This window comes from Pristiophorus japonicus, chromosome 4 (assembly GCF_044704955.1).
Source record: "Pristiophorus japonicus isolate sPriJap1 chromosome 4, sPriJap1.hap1, whole genome shotgun sequence".
In the NCBI taxonomy this organism is placed as follows: domain Eukaryota; kingdom Metazoa; phylum Chordata; class Chondrichthyes; family Pristiophoridae; genus Pristiophorus; species Pristiophorus japonicus.
The window spans coordinates 52,695,454-52,712,359 of NC_091980.1; the positions used below are offsets into that span (position 1 = coordinate 52,695,454).

The 16,906-nt window shown below is 46.7% G+C and overlaps 1 long non-coding RNA gene across 1 annotated transcript; it reads right to left on the minus strand.

The window, feature by feature from the left end:
- Window positions 1-3,406: 3,406 nt before the first annotated feature.
- On the minus strand, window positions 3,407-12,756 carry LOC139262051 (uncharacterized). The gene is made up of 3 exons (XR_011592871.1): window positions 12,662-12,756; window positions 3,833-3,989; window positions 3,407-3,523 (listed from the first exon to the last, which is right to left on the minus strand). It is a non-coding gene; the product is annotated as an uncharacterized lncRNA (long non-coding RNA).
- Between the last annotated feature and the right edge of the window lie 4,150 nt (window positions 12,757-16,906).

Here is a 16,906-nt window from a genome sequence, read left to right on the forward strand (position 1 = left end):
ATTGCGAGAGATCTTCATTATGGGAATTGGCCATGAGGGCCTCCTTCACAAGCTATTATCTGCCGACACCAGTCAATCTGCAGAAGGCCATCAGCATCAGTCAGGCGTTCATGACCTCGACCTGCAGCACCAAGCAAATTATTCATCCTGTGGACTCAAACCCGGCAAGTACTGTACACAGAATAGTGCCTTTCACAGGCAAGATTGTAGAATGTGGCTCTGCCTAGGGCAGAGAGCACAGACCTCAGGGTTCCAGATCTCAGAGTCCGCCGAATGGTGCTAATCGAGTAGCACCAGGCTGGCGATGCGGAGGAAACCATAGGGCTCACCAGTGTCAGTTTGCTGAGTACATATGCAAAGCCTGTAACACGAAGGGCCACCTCCAGCATATGTGTAAAAGAAATATGACTCACTGTCTAGCAGAGGAGTCGGTAGATGACTTTGAATCCAGCGGGGAGTATGATGATTTGGCCAGAGAGGCAGCTCAGCCCCAAGAAGAAGTGTATCGAATGTATACCTGCACCACCGATTGTCCTCCAGTGAAGATGGAAGTCGAGATAAACAGCTTTCCAGTCTTCAGAAGATGGAAGTGGACACGGGAGCGAGCCAGTCAGTGATGAGCCAGGCTGCCTTTGAGAGGCTATGGAACGAAAAATGACCCGAGCTGATTCCAGTACAGGAAAAGTTGTGCACCTACACCAAGGAGCTGATCCCAGTCCTTGGTAGTGTGGATGTAAGTGTAATCCATAATGGCATGGTGCACAAGTTACCTCTGTGGATTGTTGCAGGTGATGGTCCAATGCTACTCGGAAGAAGGTGGAAGATCCAGTGGAAATGGGAAGACCTCTTCACTCCAGCAATCGATGTCAATGTCCCCCAGAGACAGAGCAAAACCTCACCTTCGCTTGGGCCAGGCACCAGAGAACAGACCAGCGCAGCACCTGAGGCACAGATCATCAATCTCGACTGCGTGGCAATGATCCGACTGAGACGACCTAAAAGTACCTTCCCAGCTCCAGTGGTAGGACACCTGGGGAGGAAGATCAAATTCACAGGCACTCTTCCAGCTTTTGTGGCAGAATCGCCACTACCTCGGCCATGTCTGGGAGCGAAAGGTCGGAACCAACAACTTCCTCAAATCGGACCTGGAACAGCCAGGTTCCCAACACCGTTAGAGAGCAGGCAGAAGATTCTGCAGCCCTCAAAGGAGGACAGGGTGGCCACACACATCTGTGGCTCTGCCCACCACTAGGCAACGGCAAAGGCCCCGAGTCCTGACTAGATGAGCAAACCAAGCCCACCACGGTAGCAGGGGGGGCAGCGCTGCTATCAGACAACTAGGACCCCATCCAATTGCTCTGGAACCAGCGTCCTCGCATACCTGCACTGCCACCTCAGTACTTACCATGACTGAACCATGAATGCAATCTACCCAATCCTGGCACGACCGCAAAACGTACCCAATGTAAGTCACTGAACCAAGGTGTCACGATACAAACTGTAACTTCCTTTCTTTGTACTTGCACTGTGTCTGATCCTGTGTGTTAATGTAATGGGCCTGCTGCACGATCTCGCTGCGGGGGCGGGGGGGAAATGGATGTATGTAGCCATGGACACACACATGGATCACACCCAGAACCCACTGGAACTTCCACTGCATCAACAAACTATCCAAACTGGTAACCACTACCCAACGTTGTGGCAAAAGGACTTGGGGGTTAACAGGGAGAGAGCCAAGCCAAAGCGCAGCCAAGATGCAAGGGCTACTGGCACTTAAATCTGGGGAAAGATAAGCCAGAGCACATAGTGCAAAGGTAATTGGCACAAAGGACTGGGGGGAGAATGATGTTATATATGCAGACTATAGATATATTCTCTGTGTAGTCACTGTATAGTTGCATAAGATGGAGACTTGTTTACCTGATGTACTATCAATAAGGTTTACACTGTATATACAATGCTGGCATCACAAGAGGGTGCAACTGGTGGAGGCCGGGGTTTCCTGCCCTGGTGGCAGGGGCTGAATAAAAGGGTAGCCACCATGTGGCTGCCTCACTCTGGTATTACGAATAAAGGAGCAAGGTCACTACAGTTTGAGTACAGCACATTGCCTCGTGGAGTCATTCATAAGCACTTTACAGACATAACATGCAGCTCGTCTGCGACCATACACAGCGCATAATGGCAGTGAATGCATACTTTCCAAGGAGCATCCATGATGTGCGTATCTTGCGTGAGAGCACTGTGTCTGACCTGTTGAAGTCTGAGCCACAAGGTAAATGCTGGATGCTGGGGGACAAAGGATACGGTCTCGCCATCTAGCTCTTGATTGTTACGTCACCAGCTCATAAATGAACGTTTTGTTTGAATGTGGTGACCTGCATTTTGGGACCCTGATAACTGTTACCCCAAAAGTTTGATATTGTACAAGAGTGCTTAAATTCAATTCAAACGTTAATGTAAAAATGTTTCAAATATACAACAATTTTAAAACTTTGTAAAGCTTATAACTATAACTTTGAACAACTGTAACAACTGTAACAACTTTAACAACTTTAACAACTTTAACAACTTTAACAAAACTTCAACAACTTGAAATAAACTTTAAAAAATCAAACTTCAATTATTTTAAATGTACAACAAACACTTGACTACAACAAAACATCCTTTACTGTCCTCGACCATGACCTCGACCTCGACCATGACCCACGACCCTCAGGACTCACCCCCATTTCTTACTCCCACCCTTCCCTTTCCAACTGCCCCTGAGCCTGACCTCCCCATGGCAGTACCAAGCCGACGTGCAGCACCACACCCTGAGTCATTGGGGGTCAGACATTGCAGGCGCAATGAATGGGGCCTCAGGAGACACTCGTCATCCGAAAGGCACGGCGTCAAGGCTGGAAGCTGCTGGCAGCTCCCCACCCTCAGGTGCTGTCGACCAGTCTAATGTGGCACAGCGCCATGTCTGATCCCGTCGATTGTCGCATGGCATCGATGGAGTCGGCGGTTCGCTCCATCGCGTTGATCAGATGTGACACATCCTCCGACTGTCGTTCTGATAACGCCGCGATGTTTCCAGCTATCATAGCCATGGCCTTGAGCAGCACTTGACCTATGACCTATGACAAATGCACCATGTCCTGGTACTCGCCTATCTGACTTACAGCAACGGACCTTTGCTGCACCAACCTCCATCGCTGCGGCAAAGGCGCTGCAACACTAGGGGTGTGTTGCTGCACACCACTTGGTCCCGCAGAATCAGAGGAGGCATGGGGGAATCCCCTGAATATAGAGTCGGTGGTGGAGGATGTTCCAACTGGCCCAGATGGAACTAATGGATCCTCCTCCATCTCCACCCCCCACCTCCACCTCCACTGGCTCCAGGATCAGCGGCTCTTCCTCTTCCTCTTCATCGTCTCTGCAGGGGTGAAGTCGGGAGAGGGCTGGGTGATGCCAGAGGTGGAGGCAGTGGGTCTGTTGTCTGGTCTCTCTGCAGAGGTCTGGTCTGAATCCTCCGAGCCTGGAAGTACAAAACAACATTTAAAAGTGCCTGGCACCAGGGGAAGAGTCAGGCTTACATGAGTACATGAGTACAGTAACGTAGCACAGTCTTACTTAAATGTCCACCACTGCTGCAGTACTGCATTACATATCGCAGACACACAATACATATATGCATTGCGTTACATGCCCCCAACATTGCAGTACATCATGAGGCCAACAATACAGTGCAATGAACTTATATCACATGAGGCCAACATTAGAGTTAAAATTACATTACATGACATGACAGGACTATAACACAGACCGGGAATTGTATTGAACTGACCATCCTGTGTGGGTGGGTCAGCTCCAATGTTGGTGGTGGCACGGTTGCTATCCCTGGCCAGCGACATAGCATGGAACTCTATCTCTGTCAATGGTTCTTGTGTTGTGGGTCCTCCCCCCGTACGCCACTGATCTGCTGCTATTGCAGATGTCTTCTTCTGCAGAAAGTAAGTAAATGAAAGTAAAAATCTTCAATCCATTTAACATCGCAGACACACAGGTTCACACACACACACACACACACACACACACATACACATCAAAACACTGCGTTGATTCTCTTGTCATTGCCTGAAAGCACAAATAAATTGCCGTAACCTTGGGATAAATAACATCATCCGTGTGACACTGAACCTACATTTACATGGTACATGGCACATAGAAATATAGAAATATCGAAAATAGGTGCAGGAGTAGGCCATTCAGACCCTCGAGCCTGCACCGACATTCAATAAGATCATGGCTGATCATTCCCTCAGTATCCCTTTCCTGCTTTCTTTCCATATCCCTTGATCCCCTTAGCCGTAAGTGATACGTCCTTACTACACAGTATAAATGCACACGAGGCCCATGCTTGAGAGAAGGTCAGTCTGTGACCTGCCCTTTATTCCTTAGCACTCAAGTGATGAAGGTGGGTGGAGCTTCCCCTTTGATACCTGAAGGTCCAGGTTAGGAGTGTCTCCCACCTAGTGGTCAGTGTTCTCACGGTGTACAACTTAGGTCAGTTTGTACATGGGTTACAATGCTGGTTGAATACATGACATCACCTCCCCCCACAAAGTCTTATTGGGATCACAGGTTGAGTCTCTCTGGTGGTTTACGCTCCCTTGTAGAGTGCCTGAGTTGGGGCTCCGGTTGTTGGGCGCTGGCCTGAGTGTCTGCTGTTTGCAGTGCCTCAGGCCTGTCCGGACTGCCCACAGTGACTGGGCTCTCCTCACTTTGGTTCCGGTGTTCGGTCACCTGTGGTGGAGTGAACACTATATCGTGTTCTTCCTCTGCTTCTTCTATGGGGTTGCTGAACCTCCTTTTTGTTTGATCCACATTTTTGCGGCAGATTTGTCCATTGGTAAGTTTAACTACCAGAATCCTATTTCCCTCTTTGGCAACCACAGTGCCTGCGAGCCATTTGGGCCCTGCAGCGTAGTTGAGGACAAAAACAGGATAATTTACATCAATACATCGCGCCCTCGCATTCCTGTCATGGTAGTGATATTGTGACTGGCGCCTGCTCTCGACAATTTCTTTCATGGTGGGGTGTATAAGGGATAATCGGGTTTTGAGCGTCCTTTTCATTAGTAGCTCTGCGGGTGGAACCCCTGTGAGCGAGTGTGGTCGGGATCTATAGGCTAACAGGAGGCGTGATAAGCGGATTTGTAGGGAACCCCCTTGGAATCTGAGCATCCCCTGTTTGATTATCTGCACTGCTCGTTCTGCCTGGCCGTTTGAGGCCGGCTTGAACGGTGCCGTTCTAACATGGTTAATTCCATTGCCTGCCATGAAGTCCTGGAATTCAGTGCTTGTGAAGCACGGGCCATTGTCGCTGACCAAGATGTCCGGTAGACCGTGGGTGGCGAACATTGCCCGTAGACTTTCAACCGTGGCAGAGGATGTGCTTGAATTTAAAATGTCACACTCGATCCATTTGGAGTAGGCGTCTACTACAACCAAAAACATTTTCCCCATGAAAGGACCTGCATAGTCCACATGGATGCGTGACCAAGGCTTGGCGGTCCATGGCCAGGGGCTAAGGGGTGCTTCCCTGGGCGCATGGCCCAGCTGGGCACACGTGTTGCACCTGCGAACACAAAGTTCCAGATCTGCGTCTATCCCTGGCCACCAAACGTGTGGCCTGGCAATTGCCTTCATCGTGACAATGCCCGGGTGCCCATTGTGGAGTTCTCTGATGAACACCTCTCTGCCCATCTGGGGCATGACTACGCAGTTTCCCCACAGTAGGTAATCAGCCTGAATCGAGAGTTCATCCTTGCGCCTGTGAAATGGTTTAAATTCCTCAGGGCATGCCCTGTACGTGGCTGCCCAGTCCCCATTCAGCACACATTTCTTGACTAGAGACAATAGCGGGTCTCTATTTGTCCAGACTTTAATCTGACGGGCTGTCACGGGTGAGCCTTCGCTTCCGAAAGCTTCAACAGCCATGACCATGCTCGGTAGCCCCCTCAGTGGTGGCTAGTGGGAGCCTGCTGAGTGCATCGGCGCAGTTTTCGGTGCCCGGTCTGCGCCGAATTGTGTAGTCATAGGCAGCTAACGTGAGTGCCCACCTCTGTATGCGGGCCGATGCGTTTGCATTTATGGCCTTGTTGTCGGCCAAAAGGGACGTTAGGGGTTTGTGATCTGTCTCCAGCTCAAATTTCCTGCCAAACAGGTATTGGTGCATTTTCTTTACCATATATACACATGCGAGCGCCTCCTTTTCTACCATCCCGTAGCCCCTTTCTGCCTGGGACAGACTCCTGGAGGCATAAACTACCGGCTGTAACTGACCCTTGGCATTGACATGCTGCAACACACACCCGACACCATAGGACGACGCATCGCACATTAACACAAGTTTCTTACATGGGTCATATAGCGTTAATAGATTGTTGGAACATAACAAATTGCGTGCTCTATTAAAAGCCCTTTCCTCGCTGTCCCCCCAGACCCATTCGCGACCTTTGCGTAGGAGCACATGTAGCGGCTCTAGCAGCGTGCTCAATTTGGGAAGAAAATTACCAAAATAGTTCAGGAGCCCCAGGAACGAACGCAGCTCCGTCGTGTTACGGGGTCTGGGTGCTCTCTAGATCGCTTCCGTCTTGGATGCAGTAGGGCTGATCCCGTCTGCTGCTACCCTCATCCCCAGGAATTCTACCTCTGGAGCTAGGAAGACACACCTCGCCTTTTTCAGTCGCAGACCTACCCGGTCCAGTCTGCGTAGCACTTCCTCCAGGTTGTGGAGGTGTTCTTCAGTATCATAACCCGTAATGAGGATGTTGTCCTGAAAAACCACCGTCCCTGGAATCGACTTGAGGAGGCTTTCCATATTTCGTTGGGAGATCGCGGCGGCCGAGCGAATCCCGAACGGACATCTGTTGTACTCAAACAACCCCTTGTGTGTCGTGATGGTGGTCAGCTTCTTCGACTCACTCGCCAGCTCCTGGGTCATGTAAGCTGAGGTCAGGTCCAATTTTGAAAAAAGTTTGCCACCAGATAGCGTCGCAAAGAGGTCCTCCGCTCTCAGTAGCGGGTACTGGTCTTGGAGTAATTGATGGTGGCCTTGTAATCGCCACATATCCTGACCGACCCATCCGCCTTGAGCACCGGCACAATCGGGCTTGCCCAGTCACTGAATTCGACTGGCGAGATGATGCCTTCGCTCAACAGGCAGTCCAATTCGCCTTCTATCTTTTCCCGCATCACGTACGGCACCGCTCTGGCCTTGTGGTGTACTGGTCTGGCGTCCGGGTTTATGTGAATCACTACCTTGGCCCCCATGAAAGTGCCAATGCCGGGTTGAAATAATGAGTCAAATTTGTCCAGGACCTGTGAGCATGATACTCGCTCCACAGAGGAAATTGCATTGACATCGCCCCATTTCCAGTTCATGACAGCAAGTCAACTCCTCCCCAGTAGTGCGGGACCGTCCCCTGGAACAATCCAGAGTGGCAACCTGTTCTCCGAATCTTTGTGGGTCACGACTACCGTGGCGCTGCCTAGCACCGGAATGATCTGCTTTGTGTAAGTCCGTAGCTGTGCGTCAATCGGCGATAATTTTGGCCTCCTGGCCTTGGATGCCCACAACTTTTCGAACTGTTTGATACCCATCAGGGACTGACTGGCACCTGTGTCTAACTCCATTGATACTGGAATGCCATTGAGGAGCACTTTCATAATTATCAGTGGCGTCCTGGTGTATGAACTGTACACGTGCTCCACATGAACTCGCTGAACTTCAGCTTCCAGCGATTTCCCCCAGTGTCCATTTCTGCAATTTCTGCAGGTATTTTGCTCATCTCTGCAAACTCCGGCTAAATCTATGCCTCCACGCCTCCAGCATGAGCTGCGGTTTGAAACAAAAGGTCCCTTGCCAGTCGATCGTCCCTGACTGCCCCTGTTATTGTCCTTGAGTGCGCCATTAATAGGTGTTGATGGCCCCATTACTGGCCGCATTGTCCCTTGCAATGGCGTGAATCGCTGTTCAGCCTGCCATTGTCTCTGTCGAACTCCCCCTCTGGGTTCGACTACATGTTGGAGCATGCCTGACTGCCCTTGTCTGCCTGGAGAACTGTGTGCTGCTTTAACAATGTTGAATCTCTGTCCCAACCATTCCTTAACACAGTACCTCTCGTCTGTTCTGCTAATGGCCATGCTCGCGTGGTTTAAATCCCAGTTTCTTGTCGCAATTGATACGTCCTTACTACACAGTATAAATGCACACGAGGCCCATGCTTGAGAGAAGGTCAGTCTGTGACCTGTCCTTTATTCCTTAGCACTCAAGTGATGAAGGTGGGTGGAGCTTCTCCTTTTATACCTGAAGGTCCAGGTTAGGAGTGTCTCCCACCGAGTGGTCAGTGTTCTCATGGTGTACAACTTAGGTCAGTTTATACATGGGTTACAATGCTGGTTGAATACATGACAGTAAGGGCCATATCTAACTCCCTCTTTAATCTATCCAATGAACTGGCATCAACAACTCTCTGCGGCAGGGAATTCCACAGGTTAACAACTCTCTGAGTGAAGAAGTTTCTCCTCATCTCAGTCCTAAATGGCCTACCCCTTATCCTAAGACTATGTGCCCTGGTTCTGGACTTCCCCAACATCGGGAACATTCTTCCTGCATCGAACCTGTCCAGTAACGTCAGAATCTTATACGTTTCTATAAGATCCCCTCTCATCCTTCTAAAATCCAGTGAAGAAAGGCCCAGTTGATCCAGTCTCTCCTCATATGACAGTCCAGCCATCCCTGGAATTAGTCTGGTGAACCTTCGCTGCACTCCCTCAATTGCAAGAATGTCCTTCCTCAGATTAGGAGACCAAAACTGAACACAATATTCCAGGTGAGGCCTCACTAAGGCCCTGTACAACTGCAGTAAGACCTCCCTGCTCCTATATTCAAATCCCCTAGCTATGAAGGCCAACATACCATTTGCCTTCTTCACCGTCTGCTGTACCTGCATGCCAACCTTCAATGACTGATGAACCATGACACCCAGGTCTCGTTGCACATCCCCTTTTCCTAATCTGCCGCCATTCAGATCCTGCCTTCGTGTTTTTGCCCCCAAAATGGATAACCTCACATTTATCCATATTATACTGCATCTTACATGCATTTGCCCACTCACCTAACCTGTCCGAGTCATCCTGCAGCCTCTTAGCGTCCTCCTCACAGCTCACACCGCCACCCAGTTTAGTGTCATCTGCAAACTTGGAGATATTACACTCAATTCCTTCATCCAAATCGTTAATGTATATTGTAAAGAGCTGAGGTTCCAGCACTGAACCCTGCGGCACTCCACTAGTCATCGCCTGCCATGCTGAAAAGGACCCGTTTATCGCGACTCTCTGCTTCCTGTCTGCCAACCAGTTCTCTATCCACGTCAGTACATTACCCCCAATACCATGTGCTTTGATTTTGCACACCAATCTCTTGTGCGGGACCTTGTCAAAAGCCTTTTGAAAGTCCAAATACACCACATCCACTGGTTCTCCTTTGTCCACTCTGCTAGTTACATCCTCAAAAAATTCCAGAAGATTTGTCAAGCATGATTTCCCTTTCATAAATCCATGCTGACTTGGTCCGATCCTGTCACTGCTTTCCAAATGCGCTGCTATTTCATCTTTAATAATTGATTCCAACATTTTCCCCACTACTGATGTCAGGCTAACCGGTCTATAATTAACCGTTTTCTCTCTCCCTCCTTTTTTAAAAAGTGGTGTTACATTAGCTACCCTCCAGTCCATAGGAACTGATCCAGAGTCGATAGACTGTTGGAAAATGATCACCGATGCATCCACTCTTTCTCGGGCCACTTCCTTAAGTACTCTGGCAGGCTATCAGGCCCCGGGGATTTATCGGCCTTCAATCCCATCAATTTCCCAAACACAATTTCCGGCCTCATAAGCATATCTTTCAGTTCCTCCTTCTCACTAGACCCACTGTCCCCTAGTACATTCGGAAGGTTATTTGTGTCTTCCTTCGTGAAGACAGAACCGAAGTATTTGTTCAATTGGTCTGCCATTTCTTTGTTCCCCCATTATAAATTCACTTGAATCCAACTGCAAAGTACCTACATTTGTCTTCACTAATCTTTTTCTCTTCACATATTTATAGAAGCTTTTGCAGTCAGTTTTTATGTTCCCTGCAAGCTTCCTCTCATACTCTATTTTCCCTCTCTTAATTAAACTCTTAGTCCTCCTCTGTTGAATTCTAAATTTCTCCCAGTCCACAGGTTTGTTACTTTTTCAAGCTAATATATATGCCTCTTCCTTGGTTTTAACACTATCTTTAATTTCCCTTGTTAGCCATGGTTAAGCCACCTTCCCCGTTTTATTTTTACTCCAGACAGGGATGTACAATTGCTGAATTTCATCCATGTGAACTTTAAATGTTTGCCATTGCTTATCCACCATCAACCCTTTAACTATCCTTTGCCAGTCTATTCTAGCCAATTCACGCCTCATACCGTCGAAGTTACCTTTCCTTATGTTCACGACCCTAGTTTGTGAATTAACTGTGTCACTCTCCATCTTAATAAAGAATTCTGCCATATTATGATCACTTTTCCCCAAGGGGCCTCGCACAACAAGATTGCTAATTAGTCCCTTCTCATTACACATCACCCAGTCTAGGATGACCAGCTCTCCAGTTGGTTCCTCGAAATATTGGTCTCGAAAACCATTTCTGAGACACTCCAGGAAATCTTCGTCCACCGCATAGCTACCAGTTTGCTTAGCCCAATCAATATGTAGATTAAAGTCGCCCATGATAACTGCTGTACCTTTATTGCACCATCCCTTATTTCTTGTTTGATGCTGTCCCCAACCTCACTACTACTGTTTGGTGGTCTGTACACAACTCCCACTAGCGTTTTCTGCCCTTTGGTATTCCGCAGCTCCACCCATACCGATTCCACATCATCCAGGCTAATGTCCTTCCTTACTATTGCATTAATTTCCTCTTTAACCAGCAACGCCACCCCGCCTCCTTTTCCTCTTTGCCTATCTTTCCTAAATGTTGAATACACCTGGATGTTGAGTTCCCAGCCTTGGTCACCCTGGAGCCATGTCTTCGTGATGCCAATTACATCATATCCGTTAACTGCTGCCTGCGCAGTTAATTTGTCCACCTTATTCCGAATACTCCTCGCATTGAGGCACAGAGTCTTCAGACTTGTCTTTTTAACACACTTTGCCCCTTTAGAATTTTGCTGTAATGTGGCCCTTTTTGTTATTTGCCTTGGGTTTCTCTGTCCTCCATTTTTACTATTTTCCTTTCTATCTTTTGCTTCTGCCTTCATTTTATTTCCCTCTGTCTCCCTGCATGGGTTCCCATCCCCCTGCCATGTTAGTTTAACTCCTTCCCAACAGCACTAGCAAACACTCCCGCTATGACATTGGTTCCGGTCCTGCCCAGGTGCAGACCGTGCGGTTTGTACTGATCCCGCCTCCCCTAGAACCGGTTCCAATGTCCCAGGAATTTGAATCCCTCCCTTTTGCACCACTCCTCAAGCCACGTATTCATCTGAGCTATTCGGCGATTCCTACTCTGACTAGCACGTGGTACTGGTAGCAATCCTGAGATTACTATTTTTGAGCTTCTATTTTTTAATTTAGCTCCTAGCTCCCTAAATACATCTTGTAGGACCTCATCCCGTTTTTTACCTATATCGTTGGTACCTATGTGCACTACGACAACTGGCTGTTCACCCTCCATTTTTATAGTCCTCCGACCCCAGACTCCCGCCTCACCTCAACGAACTCCCGACTACTGAACTCGCGGCCTTTTTATAGGCCTCCGACCCTGGACTCTCGCCTCCTTGACCACGAACTCCCGACTGCTGAACTCGCGGCCTTTTTATAGGCCTCCAATCCCGGACTCTCGCCTCCTCGACCACGAACTCCCGACTGCTGAACTCGCGGCCTTTTTATAGGCCTCCGACCCTGGACTCTCGCCTCCTTGACCACGAACTCCTGACTGCTGAACTCGCGGCCTTTTTATAGGCCTCCGACCCTGGACTCTCGCCTCCTCGACCACGAACTCCCGACTGCTGAACTCGAGGCCTTTTTATAGGCCTCCGACCCCTGACTCCCGCCTCCTCGACCACGAACTCCCGACTACTGAACTCGTGGTCTTTTTATAGGCCTCCGACCCCGGACTCCCGCCTCACCTCAACGAATGGCACATGGCGGGTGTATAAATAAAATCATTACTTACTCTTGCTACCCTCACCAGGTCATTCCACCTCTTATGACACCTTTCCCCAGTGCATACCATGGTTCTTGTGGAAGACACAGCCTCCCCGATCTCGTCCCATATCCTATTGTACTCCTTTGGGGGATGGCTTTCCACGACCACCCTTCGTTAATTCGGAGTAGCTCTCCATAATATTCTCCAGCAGGGCAGGTAGCTCCACCTCGTCAAAGGCGGGTGCCTTCAACCTCCCGTCCTTCTCGATGTTCCTGCCCTTCGACTTCATTTTTAGCATTTCCATTATATTTATATTAATATCTTATTTTTGATTTATAAAATATGTATTATTATTGTTGATATTGCATAATTATTATTGGTTATTAATATTTTTTAACTCTGGAATCTGTAATTAAAACAACTGACCCTCGAATAGCTCGCTGCTCCTTCTCACTCTCTCTCCCTCGACTTCAACTCTCTGTGCATGTGCAGGTGACCCCTGACCTCCGAAATTGCAGATAAAAAGCATCTCTGAAATAAAAGCAAAAAAATATATATTTGTGCATGCACAGTGCAGTGCCCCACCGTCCATCAACAAGAAAGTCGATCTGGATCGACTATAATTCTGCAAACTGCCCGCTGTGCACTACTTGCATACCGCCAAAAATAAATCCACCAAACTTGCATTCTTCGGTCTCGGTGGTATGCCGACGGTTTGAAACGACGCATTGCTGGAATAACACCAAGAAATGGACGGACCTTACGTCCTGACCAATTTCAGGCCCCTACTATTTTATGTCCTGGATCATTCTTCTCCAAGTTCTTTCTAATGTATTAAAGACCTTTTGAAGACAGAAGGTCCAAAATTTCACTCACTATTTCCAATATGCGAACTATGGCAGGTATTTTCTTTTAACACACCAAGAATCTTTTTTGTAAAATGCAGATTCTCTATTGAATTGACCTTGCATGTAGCAAAACTTTAATTGTGATCTTACCCCTATTTAGCTCTAGCTAACCGGAACTAAAATACATTGCTTAAATGAGCCAACATCGTTCACTCTTCAGTTTGGGACGTCATCAATTTTCCATGGTCTCAAATAGTACTTTTTGAAGAAATTGTATGTCATTCCATGCCATTTCGCTCATGACTACAATCCTCGTTTAACAGTATCCAGTTGTAGGAAGCCTAAATAAAGTTTATTGGCCCCAAATTTGCCCATCACTAGGTCATTTTTTCAGCGCCCAGTGAATTTTTTTTGTGGTGTGTGGTTTCAGCGCACATTGGAGGCTCCGCCCTGCAGATTCGGATCGGGTAGTGCCGGTGCTAGAGGGTGCACATGTGGTGAGAAAACTCTGCATTTTCATTTTCAGCTCTGAGGGGCCGAAAAAAACGGGTGTCCAGGTAAGTGAACATCATTTTTCTTCTTTAAGGAAACTTGGGCCCATTATTAAATAGAAACATAGAAACATAGAAAATAGGTGCAGGAGTAGGCCATTCGGCCCTTCGAGCCTGCACCACCATTCAATATGATCATGGCTGATCATTTTTGCAACTTTAGTACCCCATTCCTGCTTTCTCTCCATACCCCTTGATCCCTTTAGTCATAAGGGCCACATCTAACTCCCTTTTGAATATATCTAATGAACTGGCCTCAACAACTTTCTGTGGTAGAGAATCCCACAGGTTCACAATTCTCTGAGTGAAGAAGTTTTTCCTCATCTCGGTCTTAAATGGCTCACCCCTTACCCTTAGACTGTGACCCCTGGTTCTGGACTTCCCCAACATCGGGAAAATTCTTCCTGCATCTAACCTGTCCAATTCCATCAGAATTTTATATGTTTCTATGAGATCCCCTCTCATTCTTCTAAATTCCAATGAATATAAGCCTGGTCGATCCAGTCTTTCTTCATATGTCAGTCCTGCCATCCCGGGAATCAGTCTGGTGAACCTTCGCTGCACTCCCTCAATAGCAAAAACGTCCTTCCTCAGATTAGGAGACCAAAACTGTACACAATATTCAAGGTGTGGCCTCACCAAGGCCCTGTACAACTGCAGTAAGACCTCCCTGCTCCTATACTCAAATCCTCTCGCTATGAAGGCCAACATGCCATTTGCCTTCTTCACCGCCTACTGTACCTGCATGCCAACTTTCAATGACTGATATACCATGACACCCAGGTCTCTTTGCACCTCCCCTTTTCCTAATCTGTCACCATTCAGATATTATTCTGTCTTCCTGTTTTTGCCACCAAAGTGGATAACCTCACATTTATCCACATTATACTGCATCTGCCATGCATTTGCCCACTCACCTAACCTGTCCAAGTCACTCTGCAACCTCTTAGCATTCTTCTCACAGCTCACACTGCCACCCAGCTTAGTGTCATCTGCTAGATATGCTAGAGAATGCATTTTCGCTTGGCTTTTATTCACATTTTCAAATAATTCTGCACTTGACATCTTCTATTGAATCACTCTTTAAATCCCTCTTATGCAGCTTATTGACTGACAGATGTGTGGTCTATTTTATTTTTAATCTGTTACTGCATAGCCAAAATCTAAATCAATAATACTCCCTGTTAGTTCAATGTGTAACCTCCAGCTTTTCCCCAACTGGCAGAAAATGTCTTTTTCAATCCTTTCTGTCTCAAATCAATTATTTCCTTCAGAGGGAACAGATGGATAAAATATTAAAAGAAAATCATCCTCTTGTTGCCAACCATCTCTTGGATCTGATTTCTAATGTCTTTAATTCAAGGTTGGATTGTCCAAGAAAGAAAAATCACATACTCTATTTCTATTATGATCAGGCACCTGAGAGGTGGTGGGGCGGGGGGATGTGTGAAAAGATTAAAACAAATGCAACTCAGAAAGAGAGGATAATAAATGAAAGGAAAAGAGCATACTACAGAAACAAAGCCAAAACTACAGTAAAAGTGAAAAGAACAATAAAAATGAAGCAGATGATTTAACAAGAGAAATATTAACAGAGCTCAAAGGGGAAGCTTCTTGATGAAAAATGGCTGGGAAAAGCTTTTTTTTTGTTGGTTCACTACCACATAACAAAATAAAGTAAATTTGATTTAACGCACCCTTACATGCAAGATCAATACAACAAAAATGAGACTCGTATCCCTGTGTCCCATTCAAAGGTTAGCTAAGCACCTCTTCTATATAGACAATACCTCCTTTAGAAATCCTAAAGAAAATTAGAGAACAAATAAAATTTTTTGATATGGGATTAAAAAAAGGGCCATCTTGGTGAAAAAGCATTAGGCCAAATAATTCAGTTTGGGGACCCGATTTTCCACATTCATGATTTCTGGCTCCCACGTACGATAACGTACATACCCCCCACCCCCATTAGCGCAACAAAAAAATACGGCACTTTCCACAAAGCAGAAGTTATTTTTAGCATTGGAATATCCAAAGACAATTCTGGGGGCGGAGCTTGTAGTGTGCGCCGAAAAATCAGTATTCATGCGCTGGAAAAAAAAATCACTATGGATGCATTGAAAAAAAATATCACTCACTAACTGAAAATACTGTGGACTGAAATAGTATGAAATTGACATGAAGTTGCATTCAATTGTATTAAGGCTACTAGATTGAAAAGACTCTTCTGCAAGTTTAACAACACATCAATGTATGCTGTGAATGACATTTCTTTATAATGGTGCAAATAATTTTTCAATGTGTCTGATGTATGATTGTTGTTCAATCTGGCACAGAGGGTCTAGAATGTACGTGGAGGACTTTCGGCCAGAGATTGCAGTGAGCCAGCGCTGATTTCCTTAACTTAAGGTAGGCTTTTTTACAACGGTGTCTGGGGTCTCTCTGTGCCATTTTGAAAAAAATCGTTGCTGGGGAAACTGGCATAAATGGCCAGAAACGGCGCAGAATCCCTATTCAACACAGACCAGCACCAAAATATCTGGCGGCAAAAAATCTGGCGCTGACAGTCAGCATCGGCGCCAGAACTTTGGGGAAAATTTCATCTGACCGATTACACCAAAAAAATCACCGGGCGCCAAAAAAACGGCACCCAATGATGGCAAAAATTGCCCCCAATGCATCCATAATTTCAATGATATTGATATGCGGCAGAAATAACAATGTATTTTAGCATGAATTATGCGATTGCGTTAAAAATAAATGAAGAAAGGTTTAATATATCCTAGAAGAGCATTTCTAGTTCTTCCTGCACCCCCAAAAAGTTTGCCAATGCTTATTCTACGAAGAAACTGCCCCTTTAAGCATTTTTGACAGACCGAAACAGGCAAAATGAATCCTGCTTCAAGACCTTTTGAAGTATAATCACTGTTGTAATGTAGACAAAAAAGGAGCCAATTTGCCCACATCAAAGTCCCACATACAGAAATTAGATGATTCAAATTAAGAATGCATTGTTATTTAACTAAAGCATTGTAGGCAAGCCAATAATTTGTCAACACGATGTGATGATGTAATTCATGAGGTTATCCACTTTGGTGGTAAAAACAGAGAGACAGACTATTATCTGAATGGTGACAGATTAGGAAAAAGGAAGGTGCAACGAGACCTGGGTGTCATGGTACATCAGTCATTGAAGGTTGGCATGCAGATACAGCAGGCGGTTAAGAAAGCAAATGGCATGTTGGCCTTCATAGCGAGGGGATTTGAGTACA